The sequence below is a fragment of the Trichomycterus rosablanca genome, chromosome 11, assembly GCF_030014385.1.
Source record: "Trichomycterus rosablanca isolate fTriRos1 chromosome 11, fTriRos1.hap1, whole genome shotgun sequence".
NCBI classification, from domain to species: Eukaryota; Metazoa; Chordata; class Actinopteri; order Siluriformes; family Trichomycteridae; genus Trichomycterus; species Trichomycterus rosablanca.
In genome coordinates, this window is record NC_085998.1 from 38,643,979 (window position 1) to 38,658,336 (window position 14,358).

The 14,358-nt window shown below is 41.4% G+C and overlaps 1 non-coding gene across 1 annotated transcript; it reads right to left on the minus strand.

The window, feature by feature from the left end:
• Window positions 1–436: 436 nt before the first annotated feature.
• On the minus strand, window positions 437–508 carry trnap-agg (transfer RNA proline (anticodon AGG)). The gene has a single exon. It is a non-coding gene; the product is annotated as a tRNA-Pro (tRNA).
• Window positions 509–14,358: the final 13,850 nt, after the last annotated feature.

A 14,358-nucleotide genomic window follows, 5' to 3' on the forward strand; every position in this document is an offset into this window, starting at 1 on the left:
CAGAAAGGTCCAATTTTCTACCGTTACAAACCTGTCCTGAGGGAACCTTAGAACCCGGCTTGACATTTGGGGTCTCGTGAGTGACGGACCGATTTGTGGCCTATAATTGTAAAAACCATGCCATCTCTCTATTTAATGTAGGTGTAGCTTCGTATTGGTGTGACCGGGAGGGCTGAACCCATGTTTAGGATCAGAGATGCCAGATAAAACATTTACATTTACATTTTCAGCATTTAGCAGACGCTTTTTATCCAAAGCAACTTACAGGTATGACTGAACACAATTTTGAGCAATTGAGAGTTAAGGGCCTTGCTCAGGGGCCCAACAGTGGCAACTTGGTGATGGTGGGGCTTGAATCGGCAACCTTTTGATTACTAGTCCAGTACCTGAACCACTGAGCTATCACTGCCCTATGAAATAGGACCTGGGTAAACAAGGGCTCGTCCGGGATTTGAACCCGGGACCTCTCGCACCCTAAGCGAGAATCATACCCCTAGACCAACGAGCCAGCATGAGAGCGATTTGTTATTTTAAAGGGTGCCAGCAGTCAAAACTCAGCTCTGCTACCAGTCGGCTGGGCGCCCCCTAGCAGGGAAGATACGGGACTAAAAAACGGGGCGGGCGCTGTGTAAGGACCCTGGTTAGTAGCCCGAGAAGCCTGTACAGAAGTGGAGGAACGTGCAGATCAGCGTGTGCCTCTCCGTGCACGAGACCGACCTCACGCATAAACCGATGAAGTACGGGGGGATAAGAAGGGGACGGTGGAGCACACACGTGTCGGACGGAGCATGTGTCGGGCGAATATACCCCCTCCGGCAGTGGAAGACTAATGGGTTATGATAATTGGGAGAAAAAATGGATAAAATGCACAAATAAAATAGTATAGAAATAATTGGCTCTAATTGAGATCAGTTTGAATTATGAATCTGGCAATATGGAATCTATACGTTTATAAGCTCTGAAACCGGAGCTTTTAGGCTTATTAACAATTTACTGGTGAGACCATGGAAACCCCGCTTCCACTCCTGTAGTTTCCATAGCAACTCCACTCAAAATAACATCTATAATCAATGAGTTCTGAACGCGTTCGCCTCGTACGGCCGATCCGATCATGATGCCGAATAATGATCCGTTATTGCTTCCTGTGGGATTAATGGGTCACGCCGGTGCAGTCGATCACGCCTCGAACCGCGTGTGTAACGGCGGGTAGTCCAGTGGACATCAAACCTGCCATGGTTATGAAACGTTCCCAATTATAGCTTATTTTATAAAGACAGAATAGTAATTGATTCATCCTGATCAGGGTCACAGTGAGTCTAGGCCTGTGTGAAAACACCGGACACCAGAAATAAATAAATACACGCTGGACAGGAAACCAATCACAGTGCATGGCATTCTTACTCATTCATTCATTTACTCACACATAAAGAAAATCACACTCAATCCACCTGCTGCATGTGTCTGAAAGATGTTTGTTTATTTGTTTATTAGGATTTTAACGTCATGTTTTACACTTTTGGTTACATTCATGACAGGAAACGGTAGTTTATCTTCACACAAGATTCATCAGTTCACAAGATTATATCGAACACAGTCATGGACAATTTAGTGTCTCCAATTTACCTCACTTGCATGTTTTTGGACTGTGGGAGGAAACCGGAGCTCCCGTAGGAAACCCATGCAGACACGGGGAGAACATGCAAACTCCACACAGAAAGGACCCGGACCACCCCACCTGGGGATCGAACCCAGGATCTTCTTACTGTGAGGCGACAGTGCTACCCGCTTAGCCACCGTGCCGACCTATCTGAAAGATGAAATGAGGAAAATAAACCACCATTGCACAAACAATGAACCCATAAGTTCTCGCAGAACTCACTGTTCTCCTTGCTCAGAATCTGGTCAGGGTGGCAGCGATCTGGATTCTCTCCCAGGTGGAAATTCATCGTGAATAGGGTGCAAACTTGCCCCAACTTGGAGTACTGCTGCTTGAAGTAGCAATCCACATACTAGCATGTATTGTGGAGTTTGCAGAAAACGAAATCGGCAATCACTTATCAATATATATACTAATCGGCGTATCGGTAATAGGCAGGCAGGGTGGAGTGGATGGTGCTGAGCAACAGGAGTGATTTGTGATAGAAGGTTGTCTGCCAGTCAAAGGGGAAGTCTACAAGACAGTAGTGAGACCTGCTACGTTGTACGGCTTGGAGATGTTGGCACCGACTGAAAGACAGAAGAGGGAGCTGGAGGTGGCAGAGATGAAGATGCTGAGCATTCTCATCCAGCATGTCTAGGACTACGTGAGTGAGGAGAGAGATGGTCTGAGCATGTGCAGAAGAGAGATGAGAGTTCTGTGTTGTGAGGTGGGTGTTGAGGATGGACAGGAAACCAAACTGGAGGTTTATGGATGCGGTGAGGGAGGACACGCATGTAGTTGGGGTGGAGACGAAGTCTAGTTTATATTTTCAACTGTAGGAGTCTCGTACTTACCAATCATAGAAGAAGGGAAGCAAATTTAGCAGATTTTTTTACTAAGCAAAACACCATCAGTTCTCTAAGTGCGTAGCAACAGATGGGTTACAGTCAAATATAGTGTATCGCAGGGGCATTTGATAAACTTGCATCTGATGAACATGTCAAACACCAGCTTACCCACCTGCATGGGCTAAATTTAGAAAGACACCAGCACCGCATCGTGCACTGCACCTAACGCATCTTGTGCACGGGTCCACGAGCAAGGATGCAGCGAGTGCTATGAAGCATGCAGGAAGGAGGAGGAGGAGTAAGCACATGGGGACCGTGTGTGTGTGTGTGTGTGTGCGCGCTCGAGTCAGGTCATTGCTGGAGTAACACTGGAAGTGAAAACATACAGTGAAGCACGAGGCGAAAGGAGGAGCGACGCTCTGCACCATCATTAACGGCACGTCGGGTCCGAGGCATCCCCCGTACGAGGGGTTCCCGTACTACGAGGGACGGGCATCGTGGGGAAGACACGCTCATGAAGAACGCAAGATACAAGATCAGAAGAAGATGAAAGAGGAAAGACTGGAATAAGAAATGATGCTTTATTATGTCACGTTCTTCTCCGGCACAACTTGGCACTCGAGGTACCAACATCTCGGCACGTTTCCTCTTTCCACACATCGATGTGAATGAAGTGTGTGTGAGTGTGTTTGGCTCTTGAAAGTGTGTGTGAGTGTGTTTGGATGAGAGAGAAGTGTAGAAAGAAAGTAGCTGGGTGTGAGGAGAGCATCATCAGACAGCAGTAGAAGTTTAATGATCCATCAGAAGGTAAACACCAGCGCAGAGATTAGCACACACGCCGTATTTAACCAGCTGTAGATGATATTGCACGCTGTAGGACTTGCACAGGTTGATTGTTTGCACCCGGGACTCGACGCTTCAGGTTGATGCAATGGTGTGACAGGCTGTGTCTTCTGTATTTGGAACTAGGTATACAATTACTGAGGAAGGAAAACCAGGTTGGCGTTGGCGTCTGTGTAGTAACCAGCAGTAGTTCATAAGGGTGAACAAGCACACTGTTCATTGTTTTACCACTGCTTTATCCTGGTCAGGGTCGCTGTTGGTCATTCACTGGGCAAAAGGCAGAAAACACCCTGGACAGGTCGCCAGTCCATCACAGGGCACACACACACACACCTAGGTGGATTTTTAGTAGCTCCTATAAACCTGACTGCATGTCTTTTGACTGTGGAAGGAAACCAGATCACCTGTAGGAAACCCACACAGACACGGGGACACGGTGAGAACTCCACACAGAAATGACCCGGACTGCTCCACTTGGGAATCGAACCCATGACCTTCTTGCTCTGAGGTAACAGTGCTACCCATCAAGCCACCATTCCACCCACATTCAGGGTTCGAATCTCAGTGGTGCTATCAGCCGGTCAGGCGTCTGCACGAACATGATTGGCTAATTTCCGAGGGGGGTGTGGCCTAAACAGCCTAGTCATTGGGATGTGCACTCATCAGTGCGTTCTCAGTGCAGGTCCCAAGCCCGGATAAAGATAGGAGGAAGGGAAAAAATCCCTTTGAGAGGAACCACATTGGGTGTCCACATATTTTTGGTCATATATTGGTAATATGCTAACTGTGTTAAGATTTATAACAAATAGAGAGAGTTTAATGACTTCATTCATCAAAAACCACCATTATTATTATTATTATCATTGTTCTTATTATTATTTAAGTGGTGTCAAGTTGATTCCGCCTCCTGGCGACCACATAGATGATGTTTCTCCAGAATCTTGTCTTCTGTTTGGTTCTTCAGGCTTCTTAATCATTTCCTTTAACTCTATCCATTCATTTTGCTGTTGACTGTCCTCTTCCTCTTTTACCTTTTTTTCTCTTCCAAGCATTTTTGAATACACGTGATTTGGAAGAAATGAACCAAACGGTTGATCCTCTGCAGGAAACGGCCTGTTTATCTTGTGAAATGCAGAGAGTTCTTCATCTTTAATGAACTCATTAAGAAGCACACATTCCTCTGCTGAAGATCTGATGTTTTTATCTGATTATTTAACAGCTTTCCTGGGCTCCAGGATGCACCTTAGAGATTTTGCACGTCTCCTTATGTTCATATTTATTTTTTATGTCACTTAATGAGCTCTAAAGTTCACCAGAAGTATCAGTTTGCAGTCGTGTTTTAGAGTTTATGCACTAGTATGAATTTCAATCAAATGTATTGAGTATCGGTTTAAATGTACCTCAAAGTACAGTGGAAGATTCCGGGACATAAAAAGACTTTAGTCTTAAACCTAAACATTTAATATAAGTTATGTGTAAAACGCTCAGGAAATTACTCTTAAAGTAAGATGTGTAAATATGAGCCTTAAAAGCAGGACAGTTAGATATTTTCTAAGGTGTATACAGCCTCTGTCCGGGATTTTTTTTAAATATTAGCACAATATCATCGGTTTGAGGTTTCTAACACTCATATGCTGATTACCTGCTGCGTTTAAAGCCAAAAGAGAGAGAGAGAGAGAGAGAGAGAGAGAGAGAGTTATTAAAAACGAAAGCATTTATGTTTAATCCTGGAAAGAATTCAGTGATTAGAAAGCAGTTTTAATCCTTAACTAATATACTGCAGATCTTTCTAAAGGAATCTTTATTCAACTGATGAAAGTAGAAAGAACAAATTTCCAATGTTTCACTGATCAAATTCATTGTATTTTTTTTAATATAAACACGTTCAGAATTCGATGTCTGCAACACACTTCCAAAACGTTAGGCCAGAAGCAAAATAACAATTAAAGATTTATACGATATTCAAGTTACAGCGTTCCACAATGAGCAGGTGAGTTTGGTGGAATAAGGATCCACCAAAACATCCGTCTGTACAAGCAACGGTGGGTCGTGGCTTACCACTGTGTTCCAAACTTCAGGAAAGAATCGCCAGTCAAGAACATTACTCAGTGTATGATTGTAAATAATCAAGTCTTTTACCATCTACTGTTCATAATATTGTGAAAAGATTCCAGGAATCTTTGTGTGACTTTTGAGCTCTTATACGGCATTGCAGGTAAACCCATTAAAACCAGTCACCTAACACAGTCCACAACCCCACCCATTAAAAAGTGTCAGTAATAAGAGAGCTGATGAAACACAGGGGTAAACACACCTCTGTCCCAACTTTTTTTGAAGTGTTTTGCTGGCATTGAATTTAAATATGTTTATATTTACAAAGTACAATCACAAGTCCTTATATACAGTGTACAAATCAATTATCAATAAAGGATTTATCAATACATACATAATACTTATAAATACAAATATATTAATACATTTAATCTATCAGTCTGTCTATAATCTGTCTGTCTATAATCTGTCTGTCTATAATCTGTCTGTCTATAATCTGTTTATCTATCTATAATCTGTCTGTCTATAATATGTCTATCTATAATCTGTCTATCGATAATCTGTCTGTATATCTATAATCTGTCTGTCTATCTATGTGTCTATCTATAATCTGTCTGTCTATAATCTATCTGCCTATATATAATCTGTCTGTATAATCTATCTATCTATCTATCTATAATCTGTCTGTCTATAATCTGTCTATCTATAATCTGTCTATCTATAATCTGTCTGTCTATCTATAATCTATCTGTCTATCTATAATCTGTCTGTCTATCTATAATCTATCTGTCTATCTATAATCTGTCTATCTATAATCTGTCTGTCTATATGTCTGTGTATCTATAATCTGTCTATATATCTATCTGTCTATCTATAATCTGTCTGTCTATCTATAATCTGTCTATCTATAATCTGTCTGTCTATAATCTGTCTGTCTATTTTTAATCTGTCTGTCTATAATCTGTCTATCTATAATCTGTCTGTCTATTTATCTATTATCTATCTATCTATCTATCTATCTATCTATCTATCTATCTATCTATCTATCTATCTATCTATCTATCTATCTATCTATCTATCTATCTATCTATCTATCATCTAATCTATCTGTCTATCTCTAATCTGTCTGTCTATTTACCTATAATCTGTCTGTCTATCTATAATCTGTCTATCTATCTATCTATCTATCTATCTATCTATCTATCTATCTATCTATCTATCTATCTATCTATCTATCTATCTATCATCTAATCTATCTATCTATCTATCTATCTATCTATCTATCTATCTATCTATCTATCTATCTATCTATCTATCTATCTATCTATCTATCTATCTATCTATCTATATCTGTATATAACAGTAAAACAAACCTGTTAGTCGTCTTTACGACCCTGTTCTTGCAGAAATCCATAAGCATATTGAGCTATAAAAATAATCCCAGTGGGGCAGAGATCTCAGTGAGTCTTACGCATGTGTAACTACACACTACTGCTGGGACTGAACTTTCCATGTTGTTATTTTTACTGAATGATGAATAATACCAAAGTACAAAAATGTAATCATGTCTTTATTATTACTTGAACAGGTTGTTTTTTTCTTAATATTATTTAAGAAATTAACAAATCGGAACCTGTAACTGTATAATCAGTGTATCTGTGTACCGTCTCTCTGGCTCAGCGCTCTCCTGTAATGCTCTCCGTTTCCTGGTTTTGTTTCCAGCTGGTTTTATAGTTAATGAATCTAACCTGTTATTTACAAGCTGGCTTCAACCCCCTGCGCTAACTAATCTGCTCCACCTGCCATTACCATCGCCGCGTACGTCATGCTTGACGTTAGCATTTTGTTCATCATGCTAGTTGCACCTGGAGCGCCTGCTAATTGTTTTCTGCTTGAGGAGCAGAGCTGCAAAGCTGCTGTGAAACGATCAGGTCAGGTCGATCAGAGTAAAAGAGAAGAGCGCTCCAGAGCGTGGAAAACAGGCAAGATCAGAAACCAAGAGTTACGTTTGTCAATAAATGATGTCAGATTAAATAAAGACACTGCTGTCAGGGTATGTAAACGATGTGAAGGGCAATATTTACATTATCATCTTCGGCATTATCCAGAACTACTTACAGAAGAGCTTCCACAGTAAATATTTCCTACTCTAGTTTAGGTAAACAACAGTCCAAGAATACAAATCTGCTGAAACCAGGTTGGAACAAAAGTTTTTATCCGTGTGCATCTGTTAAAGGAGGGTACGGAAAGCTGCTACGCCACCCATAAACAAAACTCCAGACAGAAGAATGTCCATAGCAGCTACAGTATACAGTATAGGAGCGCAGTTACTGTTTACCAGTTATAAACAGAGCACAAGAGCTAGCAGGATAGCACAGACAGGCAGTCGGAGAGCAAAGTTGAGTCCCTTGTACACCTTTATTAAGGTGTTTCTCACAGTCTTAGCGAGTACCGTGCAGGGAATGAACTACACTTCGCGTCTACCTGCGCCCCCTGCCTGCCAACCATGGCATGGCAATAGCAGGTCAGGACATGCATTTAGATTTACATTTTCGGGCATTTAGCAGAGGCTTTTTACCCGAAGCGACTTACTGAACTGTGACAGTAAATTGTTTAAGCAATCAAGGGTTAAAGAGGAGGGTTAAGGGACCTTTCGATTTCTGGTCCAGTACCTTAAACGCTAGGCTACAACTGCCCATGCACTAGGGAGACTAAAGTTCAGCAATCGTTTTGGAATGGGATGCCCAAGAAGCTGATGCTCATGAGTCCACATTTATTCACTTTGTAATAAGTTCTTGTCATAATTGTGTAATTTGTCTCTATATTTAGAGCGCAGGGCTGCTCTCATTAACACCTCGGTGTTTACTTCATACTCAACGTACCACTTATTAGTTTCCCTTCTCTGAATCTAATAAGAGCAGCGCTTGTTATTGAGACCCGGAGGAGTTTGGCGCGGCCGCTCGTGAACCAATTTACTGTTACAGGATCTGAGGGATTGTGATTTTGTGTAAAATTGCTCATCGTAGGTTTTCTGAAAAATTTACACACACCACTTTAGATTATGTCATGTATTATGTCCTATTCATTTATATTAACAGGACAGTGGAAGCTCAGCCTGACCACAGTCCACTTGGCACTGTTGGTCTCCCGAGCACTACCCATAGTCTTCCAATTAGCTTTCCAATTCATTGGTAGAGATCCTATAGAGGTCTATAGTCAATTGAAATCACTGTGTCCATATAAATAGGGCTAGTCTGATTATTAATAAATATTAATGAAAAGTACATGGAACAGTGGGCTCTTTCCAGTGTTCTGTGGTCCAGGAATAGTAGAGATGTCTTATGTTGGCAGTTTGATATGTCGGGGCATATAGGGGCAGTGTATATCACACACTCCTCGATAGATAACTATAGTAACTTCTTTTCGTCCATATAAATAGGGCTAGTCTGATTATTAATGAAAGTACATGGAACAGTGGGCTCGTTTCAAGGTCGGAAAAGAAACTAAACTATTACCTTATGCTGAGAGAAAATGTAATCAAAGAACAGTAAAATTTGAGAATGAGTTTAAACACTGGTGTCGTTGGACACAGTCAAGCAAGCTTTACGATCCCATTGGCTTAGCTCTATTGACGTCCATGTGATCAGCACCAAACGTCTTTCAAACCTTATCGGGCCAGTTTTGCACCCAACCTTCAAGCACAAGGTGATGTAAAGCTCGCTTGACTGTGAACAATACTAGGAAATAGTGTCCTATATAGTGTCCCATTACTTTTCCTTATCTGTTGTGGATTAGTGGTCCAGGGCAGCTTGACGATCCATCAAGCTTCAACTTGTGGATTTTCTACTCGGTTGTTTGCAATCGCTCTGTAGCCATGGTACTTGGAACAGTGGTCTCATGTCAAGGTCCCCAACTGCCACACTCTCATACATCATATCATATATTATATATAATATAAATAATGATTAAACAAACAGTGTTTTCATTTAGTCATTCATTTTTACTTACCGCTTCATCCTGGTCAGGGTTACAGTGGGTCCTACATTTATTCTGCTTAGCAAATGTGAAATCAGAAACCATTTTCACGCCTCTGTTCATATAAACGGCTCGTCCCTTTTTCTCTGCTCTCTGAGTAGCTTATTCAACCCAGCAACAGGTTACATAAGCACTGGTTTCCAGCGTGCCGGGTCTGTAAATCTCCAGAGGCGAGGAAGTTCATGCAGCACTTTAATGACACTAAAGCTGTTGATGAGCCTCTGCCGTCAGACACATTGTCGGCGCGTTCACAATTTCCTGTCGTCAACAGAAAGGTGTAATGAAGGACTCATGACTCGAGACGAGGACGGACACACACCCTGAGATGTTACAGATGTTTATTCATGATAACACAAGACAAGACACGAACGTAGGAACTATGGTAAATGCCAATCTAACCACATGAAACATGAATCTATACCAGCGGTCCCCAACCATTTTTGCACCACAGACCGGTTTCATATAAAATATCATTTCACGGACCGGTGAGGACGTGAGGATTTAATATAAAATTATATGACGAGCATAATAAAAAACACAAAGTGCATCACAATGCTACTCACCAATGATGGTAAATCAGTGGGAACCCTGAGCTTGTTCAGCTGCAACGAAATGCTCCCACCTAGAGGTGATAGGAGGCAACAACACCCGCAGTTGTCCGTTATGTCCAGTCTACTCTGTAACTTTGAGAAGTCATTTGTGGTTGGGAAGTAATGCTCAAACTTACAGTATTTGAGAATCTGGTTTTTCAGAGTGTGATTGTCAATAAAACAAAAAAAAAATTAGTTATTTAACCTTTCTGTGTGGCCCGGTAATAAAAGACCCACAGACCCACTATCCTAAACCCTAAGCTAAACCCACAAGACATGACACTCTAAACAAGATTAAGCTAGATACAAGAGCTAGAATGCAATACATAAACTGCAACATCAAATTAGCCTCCACTGAATGAGCCAGGGCGGTACGGTGGCTCTGTGAGTAGCACTGTCCCCTCACAGCGAGAAGGTCCTGGGTTCGATACTCAGGTGGAGCGGTTTGGGTCCTTTCTGTGTGGAGTTTGCATGTTCTCCCCATGGGTTTCCTCCGGGAGCTCCGGTTTCCTCCCACAGTCCAAAAACATGCAGTCAGGTTAATTGGAGACACTGAATTGCCCTATAGGTGAATGGGTGTGTGTGTATGAGTGTGTGTGCCCTGCGATGGACTGGTGCCCCGACCAGGGTGTTACTGTGTGCCTTGCACCCATTGAAAAGCTGGGATAGGCTCCAGCAACCCCCCGCGACCCTGATTGGATAAGCGAGTGAGTGAATGAGCCATTGGTTAGTATTACCAACCAATCATAATGAATAGGCGTCGACTTGCCACTATAAACAAAACCACCCCAAAAATGTGCTCCCGGAAACAGAGGCGTGGCACATACACATGAGCTCCGGGAGCACAGAGAGGCTGGATTCGTGACAAAAGCGTTCATGCAGAATTGCTTTACCTCCGATAAAGTCCGTCAGACCTCATGAGCAAAATTTATAATATGCTTCACATCGATCTAAAATGTAGCAGGTTCAGTAGTCTGGACGGTGGGTAGCACCGGTGCCTAACAGCAAGAAGGTCCTGTGTTTGATCCCCAGGTTTTCTCTGTGTCCACGTGGGTTGCGTTTCCTGCGGGTGCTCCGGTTTCCTCACACAGTCCAAACACGATCAGTCAGGTTTATTGTCACTACTAAAAAGCCCCGTCAGGTATGAGTGCATTTGGTCTGTGATGGACTGGCGACCTGACCGGGGTGTTTCCTGCCTTTCGCCCAGTGAATCGGACCCACCACGACCTTGAATAGGATTAAATGGTGGTAAAACATACAGTGAATGAATAAATAAATAAATAAATAAATATCATTTAGCTTCTCTTGGAATTACATCTGACATGACTGTTCTGAATCAGGATGTTCTGAGACCTGCATTATCCTCAAAAGAAGAATAGAATACTACAGACTTTTGTGCTAGACACTTATTACTCTTATATATTACTGAATTTCATGCCTGCTTGTGCCTGACGCAAAAAAAAAACACTGGTGTACGTGTGTATATTAAATTATAAGGCAAGGCAAGTTTATTTGTATAGCACCTTTCATACACAGTGGCAATTCAAAGTGTTTTACATAAAGAAAAAAATTAAATAAAAGCATTAAAACATTCCTGAGATCTAGAACCTCAGAAAGACTTCTTGCAAACATTTAGTTACAATTAAGAGAGCATGAAATTCAAACAAGAGAGATAAAAAATTAAGTATTAAAAATATTGTAAAATATACCCTACAATTTGGGAAATACGAAATTAAAACGAGAGAGATAAGCAATTAAAACATGAAAACTAAAAGAAAATATAGTAAAATATACCCTACAATTTAGAATGTACACTACTCTATAAAAAGAATTATTAAGAGCATGAAAAACTAAAAGAAATATGGTAAAATGAGGGTAATAGCAACAATTTTGAACTCAATCATAGGCACAAGAAAAAAGAAAAGTTTGTAACCTGGATTTAAACATTTCTACATTTAAGGAACATCTAATATCTCCTGGCAGTCTGTTCCAGTTATATGCAGCCCAACAGCTAAATGCTGCTTCACCACGTTTAGTTTGGATTTGGAATTATAAGAACCATCACTGTCACAAGTGGAGCAAATTTCTCATTATTTCATTCATGAAACACCCCGGTCAGGTCACCAATCCATCACAGACCAAAGAGAACGTGTGTATATTATATTATAAGAACCATCACTGTCACAAGTGGAGCAAATTTCTCTATCGTAATGATTTTACTGAGAATCTCTCAACGACTTCACATTAAATATCTCGTTACTTCTCTCCGTGTCGCACATGTTAATAATAAATACGGTTATTTCATTCATGATTAACTGACGTCATATCATGGTGTTTAATCACTTCAGACTGGGAGCTGATCTGGTTGAGATGTTTTCTGAGAGCTTGTCGAGGGCTCTGTGATTTTGTGAGGGTTTTTTTGATAATAATGAGGAGAAACGTGTTGAACGTGTGATGAGGATGAAGAGCGGCGATGTCGTACGTCGGCAGTCTGATATGTCATTTTATAAATGTGTATTTTTCTGTGATAAAGTCCGTGAGGAGATTTTGCTTAGTGATGAAGCCCAGTTTAATCAATCAATTAAAGCAGCTGTGTCCCAAATCACATACTAATTTAATAAATAATATGCATATTTAGTCTATAGGTGTATAGTTAATTGGTTAAACTATATGTAGCGCACAGGATATTGACACGCAGCCTTGAAATCAATTGTTAAAAACGTCCGGATAAGGCAAACAAATCACCTTATAATTTCAATTACATGTTAGGAAATCAACGTAATAAAGAGAAATATTATTTATAGGAAAATATAAATAAGTCGAGCGAGACTAGTGGCTTGGACGTTGCGTGGTACAGAGCGGGGTTTTTCTAAGGTAGCTTACTATTTGCTAAATATATTGCAAAACTGTTTTTATTTTTAGGCCGCTCAGGTGGCGCAGCGGTAAAAACACACGCTGGAACCGGAGCTGGGATCTGGAATACATCGTATCGAATCTCAGCTCTGCCTGCCGGCTAAGGCTGAGCGGCCACATGAACAACGATTGGCCTGTTGTTCAGATGTGGGCGGGACTAAGCCGGATGGGGTCTCTCTCTCATAACTGGTGCAATTACGACCTCTGCTGGCTGATTGATGGCGCCTGCACAGAGATGAGAAAAGAGTGCTCTCAGGGTGTGTCTCTCCGTACACAATGCTGAGCTGCACTGCACTCGTCAAAGTGTAGGTGATAAGATGCATACGGCTGCTGCCCACATGTCGGAGGGGGGGCGTGGGTTAGCTTCGTTCTCCTCAACCAGAGCGGGGATCGGCATTGGTGGAGAGGAAGCATGACGCAATCGGGCAATTTGACGCGATAAAAGGGCGAAAACGCTTAAAAAAAAAATTTATCAAATAAAGAAGCTCTACACATTGTATAGTGATAATTCTATAATATCTATAATAGCGCTCCACACCATTGGCTACAATTCTATTTTATGATAGAGAAAAAAAATCTTACTGTTAAAAGTACCTGCTCTGTTTCAGGGCATCTTGCGACAGGCACAGTGGTTGTGATGGTTCTGGTGGTTAGGGGGGTGGGGGGTTAATACTCCACCTCGAGCACAAATTTAGAACAGAGGAACAAAACAGTCAAACAAAATGCAATCTGAGTGCCATAAAAGCAGAGCGAAATCCATTTTAGCTATTAAATCCACATCATCGGTCTGTGATGGCCAGCAAAATTGATATCGCTGTGATATTTGATCTCGGCTTGACTTCAGTCAAGTTCGGTTATCTGAGTCTGCACAAGCATCCGTTTTTCTGAATATATTTACAATCAAGAGTAAAGTTTCACATTCTACCTCTTATTGTGGACCAAACGCAGCACAGAAGTGGAAATTACTTGGTGATGATTGCGGCGCTGATACAAACATATCAAACAGGGGCAGATAAGTGCTAATCAGATACAGAAAACCCAGGGTCCCTGCTCCCGCCTCAGTAGAGAGGATTCTAATAAGACTGGAACTCATAAGCTTACTAAGCTAACACAGTTAGCCTAAGGCAGAGCTAGCTAACGTCTCCCTCTGTGTACTGAAAACGGTTAAACTGTCCCTGACGAGCCCGAATTTACAAATAAACGACACTTGTATAATTATACCTTTATACAAATGAAACATCAATGAGAATTTATTTACATTTAAAAAGAACTCCGTTGGTTGCTCCGCATTACATTCGTCCGCCACGTTTGTAGTCGTGCCGCACTGAATGCTGGGATTGCCTTCAGCGCTGAGGAGGCGTCGGACGCTCCCTCGTTATTCAGTCAGATCATCACTCAGAATTAAGGCGCCTCATTTGCAGGGTTTTAAAATATCTAA